General features: G+C 38.7%; 1 non-coding gene across 1 annotated transcript; it reads right to left on the bottom strand.

The window, feature by feature from the left end:
• Window positions 1-15,267: 15,267 nt before the first annotated feature.
• LOC136321274 (small nucleolar RNA SNORA33) lies at window positions 15,268-15,397 on the bottom strand. Its single transcript, XR_010728544.1, has one exon. It is a non-coding gene; the product is annotated as a small nucleolar RNA SNORA33 (small nucleolar RNA).
• Between the last annotated feature and the right edge of the window lie 4,875 nt (window positions 15,398-20,272).

Here is a 20,272-nt window from a genome sequence, read left to right as displayed (position 1 = left end):
CTTTGGCATGCTCAGGTAGAGGTTTGCAGTTGATAAGTCTCTATGGTGATGTCATGTATTGTGCTTTAGTCTTGTTGGCAGTCAAGGCTCATTAGCATTTATAGGCTCTGACCCTGAGAGAGTCCGTGTTCCTGGAGCCTTTCTCCTAGTCTTTCCTTCCTTAATTAGTAGCCTGATAATCCAGCTATGGGGTTGCTGCTGCCTCTGCCTGGATAGTAAGAGGCTCAAAGAGCTGGTAACTTCTCATTCTATTTCCACTCAGCACAGGGTTCTGGGTAAGGCTCAGTCAGTCAGAGCTGCTAGCATAATCAGGCGGGGTTTCCGCCCACTCAAAGACCTCTGGCTCTGCCACTCTGTCCGGTAACACAGGCAGGCGCCCACTCTCAGGGTGCTTGGAGGAAACTCTCGCTCAGTATCTGCATGCTCAGACCAGGATATCCAGCCGGGAGTCTCACGCTCTGAGTGAAACCCCTAACTGCATGGAAAAGTTCCATCGTTGTAATTGGCTTTCACTCCGTCCCCGTGTGTGGCTTTTGCAAGGCGCTGGGGTGGCCCGAGATTCCGCTTTGGCCCACACAAAAGCCCCTGACACTGCCCCTCTGTGCGATAACATGGGTGCGCACTGCCGAGGCACTCGGAGGAATCTCTCGCTATCTGCGCGTGCAGACCAGGATATCAGGCCGGCCGCGTTTCCTGGCCGCTGAGTGAAACCCCCACCAGCACGGAAAAGTTCCACCATTGGAATTATTTCTCGCTCCCTCCCGTGCGTGGCTTTCCCAGGGTGCTGGGCATGCCCAGAGATTCTGCTTTCGGCCCACACAAAGGCCTCTGACGCTGCCTCTCTGTGGGGTAACACGGGCACCCACTCCCGGGGCTTTGGAAGAAATCTCTCGCCCACTATCTGCGCGCGCCAACCAGGAGATCAGGTAAAATGGCTGCCCCGCTTGTCTTTCTTTGTCTGGGTTTGGCGCGAATGTTATCTTGTATTGCCCGGGTTGCCACAGGAACAGTTATTCCTCGGCTTGGATCTCCGTGCCACAGCCTGGTTCGGCCATTTGTGCCACGGCCTGGATCTATTCACCCCCTTTGTCTGCCTCAGTTTCTATATTCACAGTTCCCAGAGAAAACCGCCCTGTTTAGGTTAGTGAGGAAGGCAGAGCATTTCTTATTCCCTATTTTCTTCGGGTTTTGGTTATATATTTAGCCAATTTTTTGCTCGATCATACCTTCGGGTGTATTGTGAAACATCTGGAGGCTCCAAGGATAGGTTTTTCTGTTTCTGGTTGAAGATCTTGTTGAGTTTTGGGGGAGATTTATCGGTATCGCTTCCTACCCCGCCGTTACTCTGATGTCATCTCATTTTAGTCTATTTTGTCTATTATTATTACTACTCCAGCTTTTTATTTTTGTTTTCATTTTCTTGAGTATCTTTTTCTATTCCTTCACTTTCAGTCTGTGTGTGTCTTTTTTTTTTTTTCTTTGTATAGAGATATATTTTATTTTATTTTATTTTATTTTATTTTTTTATAATTTTATTTTTTTAATGGGGTGACATCAATAAATCAGGATACATATATTCAAAGATAACAAGTCCAGGTTATCTTGTCGTTCAATTATGTTGCATACCCACCACCCAAAGTCAGATTGTCCTCTGTCACCTTCTATCTTGTTTTCTTTGTGCCCCTCCCACCCCCTATCCCTCTCCCATTCCCCCCTCCCCCCCGTAACCACCACACTCTTATCAATGTCTCTTAGTTTCACTATTATGTCCCACCTACGTATGGAATAATACAGTTCCTGTTTTTTTCTGATTTACTTATTTCGCTTCGTATCATGTTATCAAGATCCCACCATTTTGCTGTAAATGTTCTGATGTCATCATTTCTTATGGCTGAGTAGTATTCCATAGTGTATATGTGCCACATCTTCTTTATCCAGTCATCTATTGATGGGCTTTTTGGTTGTTTCCATGTCCTGGCCACTGTGAACAATGCTGCAATAAACATGGGGCTGCATGTGTCTTTACGTATCAATGTTTCTGAGTTTTGGGGATATATACCCAGTAGAGGGATTGCTGGGTCATAAGGTAGTTCTATTTTCAGTTTTTTGAGGAACCACCATACTTTCTTCCATAATGGTTGTACTACTTTACATTCCCACCAACAGTGTATGAGGGTTCCTTTTTCTCCACAGCCTCTCCAACATTTGCTATTACCTGACTTGCTAATAACAGCTAATCGAACAGGTGTGAGGTGGTATCTCATTGCCGTTTTGATTTGCATTTCTCTAATAGCTAAAGAAGATGAGCATCTTTTCATATATCTGTTGGCCATTTGTATTTCTTCCTGGGAGAAGTGTCTATTCATATCCTCTTCCCATTTTTTTATTGGATTGTTTGTTTGTTTGTTGTTGAGTTTTATGAGTTCTTTGTATATTTTGGATATTAGGCCCTTATCTGAGCTGTTGTTTGAAAATATCATTTCCCATTTAGTTGGCTTTCTGTTTATTTTGTTATCAGTTTCCCTTGCTGAGCAAAAACTTCTTAGTCTGATGTAGTCCCATTCATTAATTTTTGCCTTCACTTCTCTTGCCATTGGAGTCAAATTCATAAAATGCTCTTTAAAACCCAGGTCCATGAGTTGAGTACCTATGTCTTCTTCTATGTACTTAATTGTTTCAGGTCTTATGTTTAGATCTTTGATCCATTTTGAGTTAATTTTTGTACAGGGGGAGAGACTGTAGTCCAGTTTCATTCTTTTGCATGTGGCTTTCCAGTTTTCCCAGCACCATTTATTGAAGAGGCTTTCTTTTCTCCATTGTGTGTTGTTGGCCCCTTTATCAAAAATTATTTGACTATATATATGTGGTTTTATTTCTGGACTTTCTATTCTGTTCCATTGGTCTGAGTGTCTATTTTTCTGCCAATACCATGCTGTTTTGATTGTCGTGGCCCTATAATAGAGTTTGAAGTCAGGTATTGTTATGCCCCCAGCTTCATTCTTTTTCTTTAGGATTGCTTTGGCTATTCGGGGTTTTTTATAGTTCCATATAAATCTGATGATTTTTTGCTCTATTTCTTTAAAAAATGTCATTGGAATTTTGATAGGAATTGCATTAAATTTGTATATTGCTTTGGGTAATATAGCCATCTTGATTATATTTATTCTTCCTAGCCAAGAACAAGGTATATTCTTCCATCTCATTATATCTTTTTCGATTTCCCTTAACAATGGTTTATAGTTTTCATTATATAAGTCCTTTACATTCTTTGTTATGTTTATTGCTAAGTATTTTATTTTTTTTGTTGCAATCGTGAAGGGGATTATTCTTTTGAGTTCCTTCTCAGTTGTTTCATTGTTGGCATATAGAAAGGCTATTGACTTCTGTATGTTAATTTTGTATCCTGCGACCTTACTGTATTGGCTTATTGTTTCTAGTAGTCTTTTTGTGGATTCTTTGGGGTTTTCGATGTATAGGATCATATCATCTGCAAAAAGTGATACCTTTACTTCTTCTTTTCCGATATGGATGCCTTTTATTTCTTTGTCTTGTCTGATTGCTCTGGCTAGAACCTCTAGTACCACATTAAATAAGAGTGGAGAGAGTGGACAACCCTGTCTTGTTCCTGATTTAAGGGGGAAAGCCTTCAGTTTAGTGCCATTTAATATGATGTTAGCTGATGGTTTATCATATATGGCCTTTATCATGTTGAGATATTTTCCTTCTATACCCATTTTGTTGAGAGTCTTAAACATAAAATTGTGTTGTATTTTATCGAAAGCCTTTTCTGCGTCTATTGATAAGATCATGTGGTTTTTGTTCTTTGTTTTGTTGATATGGTGTATTACGTTAACCGTTTTACGTATGTTGAACCATCCTTGAGATTCTGGGATGAATCCCACTTGATCATGATGTATTATTTTTTTAATATGTTGTTGTATTCGATTTGCTAGTATTTTGTTTAGTATTTTAGCATCTGTATTCATTAGAGATATTGGTCTGTAGTTTTCTTTTTTTGTGCCATCCTTGCCTGGTTTTGGTATGAGGGTTATGTTGGCCTCATAAAATGTGTTTGGAAGTATTGCTTCTTCTTCAATTTTTTGGAAGACTTTGAGTAGAATAGGAACCAAGTCTTCTTTGAATGTTTGATAAAATTCGCTGGTATAGCCGTCAGGGCCTGGACTTTTATTTTTGGGGAGGTTTTTAATGGTTTTTTCTATTTCTTCTCTACTGATAGGTCTGTTTAGGCTTTCTGCTTCTTCTTGACTCAGTCTAGAAAGGTTGTATTGTTCTAGGAATTTATCCATTTCTTCTAGGTTGTTGAATTTAGTGGCATAAAGTTTTTCATAGTATTCTACAATAATTCTTTGTATATCTACGGTGTCCGTGGTGATTTCTCCTCTTTCATTTTGGATTTTGTTTATATGAGTTCTTTCTCTTTTTTCCTTGGTAAGTCTTGCCAAGGGTTTGTCAATTTTGTTGATCTTTTCAAAGAACCAGCTCCTTGTTCTATTAATTTTTTCTATAGTTTTTCTGTTCTCTAATTCATTTATTTCTGCTCTGATTTTTATTATCTCCTTTCTTCGGCTGGTTTTGGGTTGTCTTTGTTCTTCTTTTTCTAGTTCCTTAAGGTGTGAAGTTAAGTGGTTCACTTGGGCTCTCTCTTGTTTGTTCATATATGCCTGAAGCGATATGAACTTCCCTCTTATCACTGCTTTTGCTGCATCCCATAGATTCTGATATGTCGTATTGTCATTTTCATTAGTCTGTATATATCTTTTGATCTCTGCACTTATTTCTTCTTTGACCCATTCATTTTTTAAAAGTATGTTGTTTAGTTTCCACATTTTTGTGGGATTTTTTTCCTCTTTTTTGCAGTTGAATTCTAGTTTCAAGGCTTTATGATCAGAAAATATGCTTGGTACAACTTCAATTTTTCTGAATTTGCTGATATTGTTTTTGTGGCCCAACATATGGTCAATTCTTGAGAATGATCCATGTACACTGGAGAAAAATGTATACTCAGTCACTTTGGGATGAAATGTCCTGTAGATGTCTATCATATCCAGGTGCTCTAGTGTTTTGTTTAAGGCCACTATGTCTTTGTTGATTCTCTGTTTGGATGACCGATCTAGAGCCGTCAGCGGTGTATTGAGGTCTCCAAGTATGATTGTATTTTTGTCAGTTTTTGTTTTAAGATCAATAAGTAGCTGTCGTATATATTTTGGTGCTCCTTGGTTTGGTGCATATATATTAAGAATTGTTATGTCTTCTTGATTCAGTTTCCCCTTAGCCATTATGAAATGGCCATTTTTGTCTCTAAGTACTTTTCCTGTCTTGTAGTCAGCATTATCTGATATGAGTATTGCTACACCTGCTTTTTTTTGGATGTTATTTGCTTGGAGTATTGTTTTCCAGCCTTTCACTTTGAATTTGTTTTTATCCTTGTTACTTAGATGAGTTTCCTGTAGGCAGCATACAGTTGGATTTTCTTTTTTAATCCATTCTGCTACTCTGTGCCTTTTTATTGGTGAGTTTAATCCATTTACATTTAGTGTAATTATTGATACTTGTGAGTTCCCTATTGCCATTTTATATCTTGCTTTCTGTTAGTTTTGTGTCTTGTTTGATCCTTCTCTTTCGTTTTTCTATCTTTTGTTTTTATTTGGTTGTATTCCATACATCTTTCCTCTGTTGCTATCTTTTTTATCTCATGTGCTTCTGTGGTGGTTTTTTCAATGGTGGTTACCTTTGAGTAATGAAAAGGGTCCCTACCCTGTTCATTGTAGCGAACTATTTTGTGAGTACTTTTGCACTCCATCGTCCTTTGCTACTGTTAATCTCCGTCTTCTCCCCCTCTTTCTTTTTGTTGTTGTCACAGTTTAAATTTGGTTTTATTGTGTTCTTCTTGGAGCTTTTACTTGTGGCTCTGTTTTTTTTTGTTCTTTGTATCTGATTGGAGAACCCCCTTTAGTAATTCCTGGAGTGGGTGTTTTCTGATGATAAATTCCCTCATCTTTTCTGTATCTGTGAATGTTTTTATTTCTCCTTCGTATTTGAAGGATAGCTTTGATGGGTATAGTATTCGTGGCTGAAAGTTCCTCTCTTTCAGGACTTTAAATATTGGGGTCCACTCTCTTCTAGCTTGTAGAGTTTCTGCTGAGAAATCTGATGATAATCTAATGGGCCTTCCTTTATATGTTGTATTCTTCTTTTCCCTGGCTGCCTTGAGAATTTTTTCTTTGCTGTTTGTTTGTGTCAATTTCATTATGATATGCCTTGGAGTAGGTTTGTTGGGGTTAAGAAAACTCGGAGTTCTGTTTGCTTCTTGAACTTGAGGCTTTAGTTCTTTCCCCAGGCTTGGGAAGTTCTCATCAATTATTTGTTTAAGTATGTTCTCCATTCCATTTTCTCTCTCTTCTCCCTCTGATATACCTATTATTCTTATGTTATTCTTTTTGATGGAGTCAGATAATTCTTGTAGGGCTATCTCATTTTTTTAAATTTTTGAGTCTCTTTCTTCTTCTCTCTGTTGTGCCTCAAGTTGCTTGTCTTCTATTTCACTAATCCTCTCTTCTATCTGACCTGTTCTATTAGCTAAGCTTGTTACTTCGTTTTTCAGCTCGTGAATTGAGTTTTTCATCTCTGTTTGATTTGTTTTTATAGTTTCAATTTCCTTGGACATATATTCTTTGTGTTCATGGAGTTGTTTTCTGATTTCCCTATATTGCCTTTCTGTGTTTTCTTGTATATCTCGGAGGATTTTTAGGATTTCTATCTTGAATTCTCTGTCATTTAGCTCCAAGGTTTCCAATATATTAAATTTTTTCTCCATAGATTTTTCCTCATCTAGCTGTGTTACCTCTCTTTCTTTTGTATCCATGATATTCGATTTTCTCTTCCTTAATGGCATCTGAGGGTGGTTTTGTTGATAGTATTAATGAAATTTAATAAAGAATAAAAAGTTAAAAAAATAACAAATCGAAAAAAGTTGTTTTTTTTAAAAAAAATTAATAATGAAATAAAAAAAAATAAAATAACGTAAAAATTTTTAAAAAAGGAAATTATTCCCCCCCTCTTTTTTTCCTCTCCTCTCCTCTCCCCTCTTTCTTGAGAAAATCTTGTGGTGGACTGTGAGTTATAACAAACAATGCCTGTGATGGAGGGCCTGAATTGGGGAAAAGTAATAAAGGTGCAAAAAAGAGAGAAAGAAAAAAAAAAAAAAAAAAAAGAAAAAAGAAAAAAAAAAGCGTATGGACCCACAAAAAGCAAATAAGGAAAAAATTTGGGTCAAGAATAAAATGATTTGCTTTTAGGTGTTGGTTTTCTAAGAGTTATGATGAGAGGAATAAGAGGAAAATGGAAAAATGGGGGGACAAATTAAAAACTTACTATTGTATTTAGTGGAACCAGAACTAGATAATATGGAGAGCCAGGGATGGGAGCACTGCTAGTGAGTTAAAAAGGTGAAGTAAAAACCCCCCAAAATGCCACAAACATAGGTTTGAGTCCCAGATAAGATAATTTGTTTGTTTTTGAGGTTTGAATGAGAGGAGATGTAAAGGAGAAAGGAAGAAACTAATATAGAGGGAGAAAAGAAAGAGAGAGAGAGAAAAAAAGAGGGAACCACTAAAAGAAGAAAAAAGAAAGGAGAGAGAGAGAGAGAGAGTTAAGGGTTTTGGAGTGCAACCCTCATAGAGAGAAAGGAAGAGAAGAGAAATTATAATGGGAGATGTAACACTTATGGGTAGTGTAGTTCAGGGAGAGGAGAGAGTAAGACCGGTAGAGAGTTAATCGGCCAAATTGGAGGAGGAAAAAAAAGTCTCAAGAATGAAGATAAGAGAAACAAACGAACAAATATAATAAAATGGGATAGGTTATAAAGTCTGCAGATTATTCTTGATTTTGAGAGGTTATCTTCTTGCTTTTTCTTTTCTCTCCCTCTTCCTGGTCGGTGACTCTGTACCCCGGGTTCTGCCCCTTTGGCACGCTCAGGTAGAGGTTTGCAGTTGATAAGTCTCTATGGCAATGTCATGTATTGTGCTTTATTCTCGTTGGGAGTCGAGGCTCATTAGCATTTATAGGCTCCGACAGTGAGAGAGTCCGTGTTCCTGGAGCCTTTCTCCTAGTCTTTCCTTCCTGAATTAGTAGCCTGATAGTCCAGGTATGGGGTTGCTGCTGCCTCTGCCTGGATAGTAAGAGGCTCAAATTGCTGGCAACTCCCCACTCTATTTCCACTCAGCACAGGGCTCTGGGTAAGGCTCAGTCAGTCAGAGCTGCTAGCATAATCAGGCGGGCTTTCCGCCCACTCGAAGACCTCTGGCTCTGCCACTCTATCCGGTAACACAAGCGGGCGCCCACTTCCGGGGCGCTTGGAGGAAACTCTCACTCACTGTCTGCAACCAGGATATCCGGCCAGCAGTCTCACGCTCTGAGTGAAACCCCCAACCGCAGGGAAAAGTTGCAGCGTTGGAATTGAGTCTCGCTCCGTCCCCGTGTGCGGCTTTTGCAAGGCGCTGGGGCGGCCCGAGATTCCGCTTTGGCCCACACAAAGGCCCCTGACTCTGCCCCTCTCTGCGATAACACGGGCGCGCACTGCCGAGGCACTCGGAGGAATCGCTCACTCCTTATCTGCGCGCGCAAACCAGGATATGAGGCCAGCCGCGGTTCCCTCTGAGTGAAACAGCCTCCAGCACGGAAAATCTCCACCGTTGGGATTAGTTCTCACTCCCTCCCGTGCGTGGCTTTCCCAGGGTGCTGGGGCTGCCTAGAGACTCTGCCCTCGGCCCACAGAAAGGCCTCTGACCCTGCCTCTCCGTGGGGCAACACGGGCACCCACTTCCGCGGCTTAGGAAGAAATCTCTCTTCCACTAACTGCGCACCGACCAGGAGACCGGGTAAAATGGCCGCTCCGCTTGTCTTTCTTTGTTTGGGTTTGGCGCGAGTGTTAGCTTGTATTGCCCGGGTTGCCACAGGATCAGATTTTCCTCGGCTTGGATCTCTGAGCCACAGCCTGGTTCGGCCGTTTTTGCTGCAGGGGCCTGGATCTATTCACCCCCTTTGCCCGCCTCAGTTTCTATATTCACAGTTACCAGAGAAAGCCGCCCTGTTTAGGTTAGTGAGGAAGGCGGAGCATTTCTTACTCCCTATTTCCTTCGGGGTTTGGTTATATATTTAGCCAATTTTTCACTCAATCATACCTTTGGGTGTATTGCGAAGAATCTGGAAGCTCCAAGTATAGGTTTTTCTGTTTCTGGTTGAAGATCTTGTTGAGTTTTGGGGGAGATTTATCGGTATCGCTTCCTACTCCGCCATTACTCTGACGTCATCCCTGTGTGTGTCTTTTGATCTAAAGTGAGTCTCTTGTAGACAGCATAGCGTCCTTCTTTCTTATCCATTAAGCCACCATATATCTTTTAGTTGGAGCACTTAATCTATTTGCATTTAAAGTGATTGTTGATAGATATATATTTATTGATATTTAATTATTCATATTTTTAATTCTTTTCTTCTTCTTAAAAAGACCTTTTAACATTTCTTATAATACTGCCTTGGTGTTAAGAAACTCCTTTAGCTTTTTTTTTGTCCTCTTTCTTAACTTCTCTTACACTATCACACCTTTGGTTGTAGTTAATATAGAATTGAGAGTATCTTTCTTCCTTAGCATATGCCTAGACACTTAATGCCTCTCTGGGAATGGTCTTCTCAATTCTAATGTTGCCTAAGCAAACTTCCCTGTGCCAAGACGATGGAAGATCTAGAACTATGGTCTTTCCCTTATCTCAGTCTAGATCTCAGACCACCTTTGGGTAACTTGGCCCTTCATCCTTACCTCAGTTACCCCAATTGAGATAAGTCTTTTACTTCTGCACTACTCTAAGAAAATTTTCTTCAAAGGCATTTTGTCTCCAAAGATTGGCTATAACTACATTCTCCTTAATGGGGTTGGGATAACTTTGTAAAGATGCAAATCCGATCATGTCACTCTTCTGATTAAACACCTTTTAATGGCTTCCCATTTCTTACTGGATAAAGTACTGATTCCTCAACATATGTGGCAGACTCTGTGAGAGTCCTCTGCTTTCTTCTCCAGCTCATCTTACTAATGATACTGTGATGTAATCAAATGAATTTTTCCCTAATTACCTATGATGGTACTAAGCCACAAGGATCCCCTGAGTCTCAGTGCTTTCCACTATTTTAGCACATCTCTGAATTGTGATATTTTTGTTTATTTTTCTGTATCTCTTTCTACATTGTATAGTTCCTATGAACAGAGGTAGTGTCTTATTCTCTGAAAAATCCTCAAGAGCTACAATGGTCCCTGGAAAATAAATACTTGCTGAGTTAAAAAAAATGAATAAATAAATATATCACTGTGTTTATTTTCCTAAGACTACATAACTCAATATTTATAGGGGTTTTGATGCAATGCAGATCTTTGGATTTTTTCAGACTGTTGCCAATTTCAGCAGTCCAGGAGGTCAAATACATAAAGAAATGAAAAGTTCAAAAGCATTTTTATAGAACAAGACAGCATTCTCAGTGCTCTCATTATATTACATCACACAGAAAGGACAATAATAGCTTAACTGGCCAGCTACATAATGATGCCACATCTTTCTTGTCAAAATGCTCTTGCAGGACGATGTGCAGCAATATTGCAACCATATGGCAACTGAAGAAAGAAAGAAGGCACAGAACTCATTAAAAAATAAAAAATATGAGGCATAAATTGGAAGCCAGCATGTGTGGCACCATATTTAAAGCACCAAAATGAATTAACTAAGTAAAAAGATCTGCTATGTTGCCTGTCACATAGCTGAGACCATGAGAACCAGAGCTATCTTTGAGTCACTATGACAATGCTGCATGTGAACAGGTTGAGAAATAATATGAGTAATCGTTCCTTATAATTAATTCAAAATAGTCTTAGATGAACTGAAAATTTATAGTTGTTTTAGATTTCAAGGTCTGAAGTTTCATATGCACAGGTTTTTTGAAGCACACAAATCTCTATGTTTAGATATATAATCAGATAGAAAATTCCACATGTGATACCTTTAAAAATGCTAGACCAAAATATTGTAAAATCCTATTTCGCTTAGTGGAATGGAAAGAGTACAACTTTTGAAGCCTTATAAGATTCATTTTCAATTGAGTCTCCATGATTACTAACTGTGTTATCTTTGATGAGCAAACTACACAACTACTGTTGGTTTTCTTATGGATAAAATGGGATACAGTGTATCTAACTTAATAGTCTCCTGATATAATGTTGGGAAGAAAGTACTGAACACAGTTTTCTATTCAGAGCAGATTCACCACAAAACTCTCACTGCAGCTACAATCATCTCTCTCTCTCTCTCTCTTTATTTATTTATTTTAGGTGAGAGTAGGGGAGATAGTGAGGCAGACTCATGCATGCACCCTGACCAGAATACACCTGGCAACCCCATCTGGGTCCAATGCTGGAGTATCGAGATTTTTTTAGCCCCTGCGGCTGATGCACTGGGAGCCACCCTCAGCACTCGGGACCATGCTCAATGGAGTCACTGGCTACAGGAGGAAAATGGGGAGTGGGAGAGTGAGAGAAACAGATGGGCGCTTCTCCTGTGTGCCCTGACATGAAATCGAACCCAGGAATTCCACACATCAGGCAGATGCTCTATCTGCTGAGCCACTGGCCAGGGCAAACATTTCTTAAAATTTAGCCATTCCTTAAACTTTTCTTTCTCCACCCTTTAGGATACAGACATGATTACCAACAGCATAAGTTTTCCCCTGAACATATTTGCATGGATAATAAGAAAATAACATCAAGTGGGGAAATTGAGTGTTAATTTCAATGCCTAATTTCTGTTAGATCCTCACTATTTTTTTTCCTCTTCCTGTTTTTTAGTCTATCATGTCTAGGAACATGTGGACTAATTTTTGTATTAATAACTACAGTGGTTATTGTCATAATACAGTGAGAACTAAAATAAACCCTTATTAAGTCAGCTTTATTTGAAGAAATCCTATAGGTTTCTGATTCTTGATCATAATTACCTTTAAGCTTAATGGTTTGAGTTTTACAAAATATAAAACCAGCTAAAGCTATTGTTAGTTATTAACTTTTTAGTACAAATCAGTTTCTGATTTTTTTTTTCTTGAGGACTGCTTTTAATAGAAAAGTAACAGAGGAAACTGGTGGTGAAGGAAGGAGTCATCCTCCCAAAAAGAAACTGGCAGTTCTGAAGGCCAACAGCCCTCCATAGTTGCTAAGAATCAGATTGGTCCCACCCAAAGGCACCCTGTGGTACTGCTATAGATCTCTCCATTTGCTGCTATATTTGTATCCTGTTTCAATAAATTGATAAAAAAATATGGAATTGTAAATAATAATGTTACTATTTTAGAAAAAAAGCACAAAGTTGAAAATTTTCACTATTATCAACCAGATTCTCTAATGTTACTATAGTTTTTAAAAAAAACAGGCAAAAGAATTGAATATTTCTGTATTTCAAGTTTGACCCATTTTTCAGGTAAATACAAAACTAAGTAATTATTATCCATGCTTCATCATATTAACTTTAGAGCATGGCATGTGTTAGAAATTCAGAACTGAACTGAATGCTCCAGCACCTGGTTTCTGCCCTTCAATGGTTTGTTGCATTTTCTAATAGCACTTTATTGTCGACTTATGTTGTTTAGGTATTAGAGATGGCCTCTACAATTTCAACTCTCTAAAAATATTTTACCAGTGTTGCAATTGAGTGCCAAAATGAATTAACTGAATTAAAAATTTATAGTTGTTTTAAGTTTCAAGATCTGAAGTTTCATATGCACAGCTTTTCTGAAGCACATAAATCTCTATGTTTAGATATATAATCAGATAGAAAATTCCACATGTGACACCTTTAAAAATGCTTGACCAAAATATTGTAAAATTCTATCTCACTTAATGGAATGAAAAGAGTTATAAGATTCATTTTCAATTGAGTCTCCATGAAACTAGCTGTGTTACCTTTGATGAACAAACTACACAACTACTGTTGGTTTTCTTATTGATAAATGGGATACAGTGGATCTAACTTAATAGTCTCCTGATATAATGTTGGGAAGAAAGTACTGAACACAAGTTTCTATTCAGAACAGATTTGCCAAAAAAGTGTGGCATATCACTAATGCCACTTGTTGTCTTATTGGATAAGACATAAAGGATCATATTTTATATGTATTGTGAAGCTTTAACAATCAACAGTATATGCATTTTATAAAGCATCAATAATATATCACATATACAATATATAAATAATTCTTTTTATTTATTTATTTTTTATTATTAAGTGAGAGGTGGGTAGGCAGAAAGACAGACTCCTGCATGTGCCCCAACTGGGATTCACCCAGCAAGCACTCTACAGGGCGATGTTCTGCCCACCTGGGGCTGCTGCTCAGCAATCGTGCTGTTTAGCACCTGAGGTAAAGTCATGGAGCCATCTTCAGTGCACTGAGGCAACTTTAATTGAACCATTCAAGCCATGGCTACAGGAGAGGAAGAGACAGATATAGAGAAGAGGGAGAATGAGGGGAGAAGCAGATGGTCACTTCTCCTGTGTGCCCTGACTGGGAATCAAACCCAGGATTTTCACACGCAGGGCCAAGGCTTTACTACTGAGCCAACCAGACAGGGCCAAATAATTCTTGTTGTTTATATGTATTGAGGACAAAGTTGTAAATCTTAGAGAAAATGAAATTGTTATACATAAATTACCAATGCTATTTATTTTTATTTTTATTTACTGACTTTAGAGAGAGGGGCAGGAAGAGACAGAGAGAGTGAATGTGTGGCACAGGAACATCCATCTGTTTCTGTACATGCCCTGACTGGGAATCAAACTGGCAACCTTTGCACTTCTGGACGATGCTTTAACCAACTGAGCTATCCAGCAAGGGCCCAATGCTATTGTTTTTTAAGTGATCAAAATCTGAGGAAAGAATAAAGTAGTAAATACCATGAACAATTTTTAAAAATGGTTACTACTATTTCAAATCAAGCTACACAAATAATTGATCATGGAGTCATTTACAATATTTTAGTGCCTAATATACTATTTTACTTGTAGTCAGTTTTTTTACACGTAAAACTTAGGTTTAATTCTGAGAGGAAGTAGTGATCTGTACCTTGTGATCAATATTTCCTTTATTACAATTACAGAAGAATAAGAAGATTGTTATTTTCAAGTCAAGGAATAGTTTTCTATTCTTCCTCTACCCAACTTCTTCTGCAACACACATTCACATTCCACCCACCACACCTCTGTAACACTCACCCTATATCGACCTCCACCCACACTTAAATGTAGTCTCAGATGCTTTCCCGGCATGTCAGTAGAGATGTTGGTGAGCACAGATGTCTCTGAAATTCCACATAGACTTTACAAATCAGTCAAGAGAGGGTTAATTTTTCTGACATGCAGTTATTCAATCAGTTTGGGGGACACTAAACATCTTCAGAACACATTTTGGGACCTAATAGATGCAAATAAAGTGAACAAAAGCATTCCAGAAAATCCCTCAGTCTTGGAAACCTGAACAGTGGTCACCCTATATACTAGGTACTGTATTGTGATGTGTTTTGCAAAAATGAAACCAAGGTTTAGAAAAATTAATCTATTTAGCCAATAGAGTTATTACCCACAACATTTATCTAGCCAGCAGTGAAAGAGCTGCAATTCAAGCACAGCTCAAACTCTTTGCATTATATTTTTTTATTTGCTGATCCAATGTGGTCACACTTCTTTGGAATCCATTTACATACTTAATTATGGAATCTGTATCACATATTGTTTATCATTATTGACACACTTGTACTTTGTCCTCTTTAGGATAATATGTTCCTTGATGGAAGAGATTTTCTTTCTCTCTTTCTCTTACTTGGGGCATTACGGAGTGTCTTTTTTAATTGAAATTAACATGACCGACCATATGCCAAGTAGCTTCAAGACTTAAATACCTGTTTTTCTCTATACCGGTAATTTTAGTTTTAAACTCATTCTTATAGGTACCAAGGAGGACTATCTTCATCTTCAAAATCTTTCTCGAATCTACTATTTTCCTTCTCTTCTCATAGCCATTCCTTTCCCTCATCATTTCTCAGCTGAGCCAGAAAAGTGATTTGCTCCTACACCCCACCTCTCAAGCCTCTCTCTCTCTCTTGTTTAATATTTATTGATAGAACCATCATTATGCACCACTAAAAAGTCTTTCCCAGTCTTTCTTTTTTCTCATTAGCATTTTCAGGTACCTTACTGAGTTCAAATGTCTTTAAGACTTGTGACATGGCTTGACTACTGCCAGCTTTTTCTAGGTTTTTGCAGAAACCCATTCAGGTCAGCAGACTCATTGGCTGCTTCCCAGTCTTTCTCACCACGACCACCATCACTGCCACCGCCACGTTGGCCTTCCTCCCACATGTATCTCACCTTCATCCATGCTGAAGTGTCCTTTTCCTTCAATGTGCCTTGTTTCTTCATGTCTCTGTATGTTGTCTCCTGTTTTACCATTTTCAAGAAAGCTCTTTGTCATTTTTTTTGAGGTAGAAGGCCTTCTTTTTCATCAAGTTCCTGGTGAAATATCTCTGCTCCAGAGGAGCTTTTCTAGTGCCCATTTCCAGTCAATGCCTTAAAGCTCTCTCTTTTTTTAATATTTTCATAGAAATTAGAATATATTTTATTTAGGTATCAATCATTTTGCATATTTTTGCTTGTCTCTTGGCATCACTAAAATGTGAACACCTAGAGCATGGGGCAGGGTTTGTTCATCTCTGCTCTCTCCGTTACAGAGCTGGCACCGACAGCAGGAACCAGGAGGGTCGGAAGGGAACCACTGAGCCTAAGAACCAGAACAACAACTAACTTACGTGATGTGCTTATCTCTTCCCAAGCTACCATTCCTCAAGTGTTCTCCCCCACCCCAATCTGAAGAACTGCAGGAATAAATAACTTTAATAACTCGTTATTAAGAAGAAGCATTAAAATGCCAGCTTTCAACATCCTAAAGACACTTTGCAGTTCAGGCTCATCTCCTCTAAGCTCATTGTCATATTATTAGATCATTTTACAATTATACATGAATTAGGTGGCACTAGGAGAGTCACAGTTGTTTTCAGATTTTAAAACTGGATTTTTTTTTCTTGAATTTTGAACTGGGATCTTCTCAGGTTTAGAAAAACACAATTTTTTGCAAAACTATTTTTACCTTCTGATTTAAATCAGAAAGAACAAGTCCATTACTGTGGGTTGGAAATAATAGGCCTAGTTCTTCCTACATGGGGAGAGAGAGTTGGACATAATCGAGGTTCCTAGTTTCCTCCTCTCAAAGATGAGGAAACTCACACATCTTCAGTCTGTACTGAGTAGGTTTCAGGTGCTGCTCAGGAAGGGGAGGGCACGGGGGTGAGCTGGCAGGACCAGAGAGCCAGCTAGTCGCTGTTCACCAGCAACTCTACAGGTCTGTTTTCACTTCTGTTGTTTGACTTTGTGTGCTTAAACCAAGTGGGTCCTTAGGGACTTCAAAGCCAGAACTCAGAAATAAGAAACAAAGGAGAAAAATAAAGTAGGAGACTCATTTGTTTCTGTCAGAAGAGTTAGTCCAGTAATTAAATAAAATGTTGTTGAGTTTCTATGTGCCAGGCACAATTAAGCACTGGGAGTAAATATATGAGAGTTTCTGATCTGAAGGATCTTTAATATTGTGAACTATACAGGTAAGAATCCAAGAAATTACACAGTAGCATAAAACAGGCAAAACACAAGGTTCCAAAAGATCAGGTAGGTGAGACTTTTAAATGAGTCTTTGGGGAAGGAGGGAAGCCTTCCTAAAGATAGTGGCATCTAAGACAAGACAGAAAGAGGTGTAGTCAGGGCTCTCCTAAGGGTCCTAAGCAGGTCAAAGACAAAAGAAAAAGATATGCAACACAGTATCATGAAAATGACTATAAGTAGACCACTGTGGTTAAAGCTCGAGGTATGGAGGTGAAGCCTGGGTTTTACGACTTCCAGCCTGTGTCACTTTTCTTCTTGAAAGAAACTAGGGAGGCCCGGCATTGGGTGCTAGTGGCTGAACATAAGCTGAGAGTTGGATCCTGTGTGCTTGAATTAGAGCACATTGGAAAAGTCAGACTGCCACACGAAAAGCAGCATGTTTATAATAAGGCAAACTCTTTCAAGAAAGATGAGCCTCGAGAGTCAGGACATATACATATACGGCCAGCTCTGATGATCAGGGTAATAAATGGGAAATGGAGGCAATACCAGGAAACTTAAAGAATAAGGCAGTTTAGGGACACTGATGGAGGGTTCGATATGATTTCTATAGTCATTGATTTCATATCTTTGGCTTGTAAGATGGCAAGTGTAGGCTCTGTATGTGTACTAAGCTACCTAACAGTTGAGAAGGACACTTTCTATTTAGTATCAATATTGCATTAATTTTATTAGTTTGCCTTAAAATTTTTTTCCCCATTGTTTAGAGAGAAAGGAGGAGGGAAAGAGAGAGATAGAAAAACAGTAACTTGTCCCACTTAGTTGTGCATTTCTTGGTTGCTTCTCACATGTGCCTTGACTGGGGATTGATCTTGTGACATCAGTGTGTCAGGACAACCCTCTATCTACTGAGCTACCTGGCCAGGGATTATTAGTTTGCTTTTTTAATAGAATATGTCTTCTTGCTTACTAATTAAGCATAATCAGTGGTGGGTTGGAACTGTCTCATAGAGGCTCAAGTGAGATATTTGTTAAATACACAAGATTTTTTAAAAGCCAGTTGTTAAACCATTGGTAGCTTAAAGTTAGCCATGGAAGGAGTATTTATGCCATGGTAATTGGCAAATACTATAAATCAGAGATTTTTTGTTTGTTTTTCTGTTTGTTACAAAGTTGGTTTACCAGTGTACTATTGGTATTACACCATGGATGAACTTATTATTTATAGTAATTCTGTGAAGTTGTACTGCTAGTATCTAAATTTATTATATGAGGAAATTGAGCCACTGAGAGATTATGTAATTTTTGAAGATCAAGCTTTTGAATGAAAGAGTAAGGCTTCATACACAGTTGGTGTGATGCCAAAGTCTGTAGTTTAAAACTGCAGACCTAAGGGGTGTTGCTACATTTTAAACTCACATTTTCTATATTTTTCCCATGAAAAAGTATTTTAAAAGAAAAATTTTCTTTTGTATACTTAGAAAAACATATCAATTTTCTTGTGAGGAGGAACATTTTTAAGTGACTCACTTTATGTGGTTTTATCACCTTTAAGTGAAGTGACAAAATAGATGGGGATATATCTGAATGGTTACCTTCAACTCACTATCAAGATGACTATATGAATTAGTTTCTTTATAAAGCAATTCCATTTATCACCTTCTTTGTGCTAGTCATTGTTCTAAGTGCTGGAGGAAAAGTTGAAACATATATTTCAGTGAGGTAAGAAACAGTGATATATCAAACAAATAATATTATTTATATATTAATTGTCTTATAAGAAAACAACATAAGGCAATGGGGTTAATACTAAGGAGGGCAATATAAGTGAGGAGATTCAGACAGCCACATGAAGATCTAGGGAAAGTGGAAACAGCTTAGGCAGGGAACAAGGTTAAAAAGTGTGAGAGCCTTGGCCCTGGCCGGTTAGCTCAGCGGTAGAGCATCGGCCTGGCGTGCGGGGGACCCGGGTTTGATTCCCGGCCAGGGCACATAGGAGAGGTGCCCATTTGCTTCTCCACCCCCCCTCCTTCCTCTCTGTCTCTCTCTTCCCCTCCCACAGCCAAGGCTCCACTGGAGCAAAGATGGCCCGGGCGCTGGGGATGGTTCCTTGGCCTCTGCCCCAGGCGCTAGAGTGGCTCTGGTTGTGGCAGAGCACCACCCCAGAGGGGCAGAGCATCGCCCCCTGGTGGGCAGAGCGTTGCCTCTGGTGGGCGTGCCGGGTGGATCCCGGTTGGGCGCATGCGGGAGTCTGTCTGACTGTCTCTCCCCATTTCCAGCTTCAGAAAAAGAAAAAAGAAAAAAAAAGTGTGAGAGCCTTAAAAAAAGCCATTGTCCTGAGGAGGGTTGCAGTAGAAGAGGAGGAGGAAGAGAAAGGGGACCCAAAGACCATGGGGAATGACTTTGGGTTTTATTCTACTGGTACTGAAAAACCACCCAAGGGTTTTATTCTGGATTGATGAAACATCATTTGTGCCTTGAGAAGGTCACTCTGGCTACAACATAGAGAAAGAATTTATGAAAGTAAAATGCAAGCAGGGTTGATCATAATAGTTGAGTTGAAAGATGATAATGGTTTTAATGAGGTGTAATTGTGCAGTGGATATGGTGAATCTTGACTCCAAACTTTACAAAATGTCAGACAATGGGAAAATCACCTACCTTTTCTGAATCTCTAATTCCTCACCTATACTGTAGGATATATTACTGTGCTGCCATCTTAGAAATGTGGTGATGATTAAATGAGTAAGGTATGTTAAAGTTCTAGAATAGTGTCTGATAAGCAAGAGTCTTGTCTCTACAATCATTTTTCCTTCTAATTGTATATTCTCATTTTTCTTCTCAGAGAGTTCCTGTGTTTATTATGGAGAAAACATCTTCCAAAGTACAATCCTAATTAAGAGGACACTAAGAAGAGCTCTGATAATTATAGACATTGTTCTCAGGAATTCCAAAAAAACCTAGCCAATCAGCAATGTTCACAGAAGATTTTCATGAATAAATGAAATATATAATTCAAGAATAAATCAGAGATTCTGAGAGTAGGAGTTCATTCAGATGCTTAATTTAAGAGATAACAAAACTGTGGCTCAAAGTGGTTTTGATAGCATACAACTGTTTAATCCAGATCCTGTACTCAATGAGAGTACATTGTTACACTAGCATGTCAATAAGTTTTGATTAAACCTCTGCATGTGCTTGGTACTGGGCTGAAGAGTTTTCAAGTAACATTCAATAAGATGAGAAAACGGAATTTATTTTCCTTTATTTTCTCTAACCATATGTCAACTTGTTTACTTGTTCTTATTTAAGTCATTCCTTCATCAATAACTAAATCCATAACAGTGTTTCTAGACCACAAGTACTTTTCCACCAGTTGCCATTCATCCATCCTAGACGACCACCTGGCCACCACTGAGGTGCCGTCACATGACTCATCCTGTTCCATCTGCTCTGAATTAGAATAAATACAGCAGAACACCAAATGACGGGGAATATCTCTTTGTTGTTAGAGAGTCTTTGAA

This window comes from Saccopteryx bilineata, chromosome 1 (assembly GCF_036850765.1).
Source record: "Saccopteryx bilineata isolate mSacBil1 chromosome 1, mSacBil1_pri_phased_curated, whole genome shotgun sequence".
Lineage (NCBI taxonomy): Eukaryota > Metazoa > Chordata > Mammalia > Chiroptera > Emballonuridae > Saccopteryx > Saccopteryx bilineata.
This window is presented reverse-complemented; position numbering and strand designations above follow the sequence as displayed.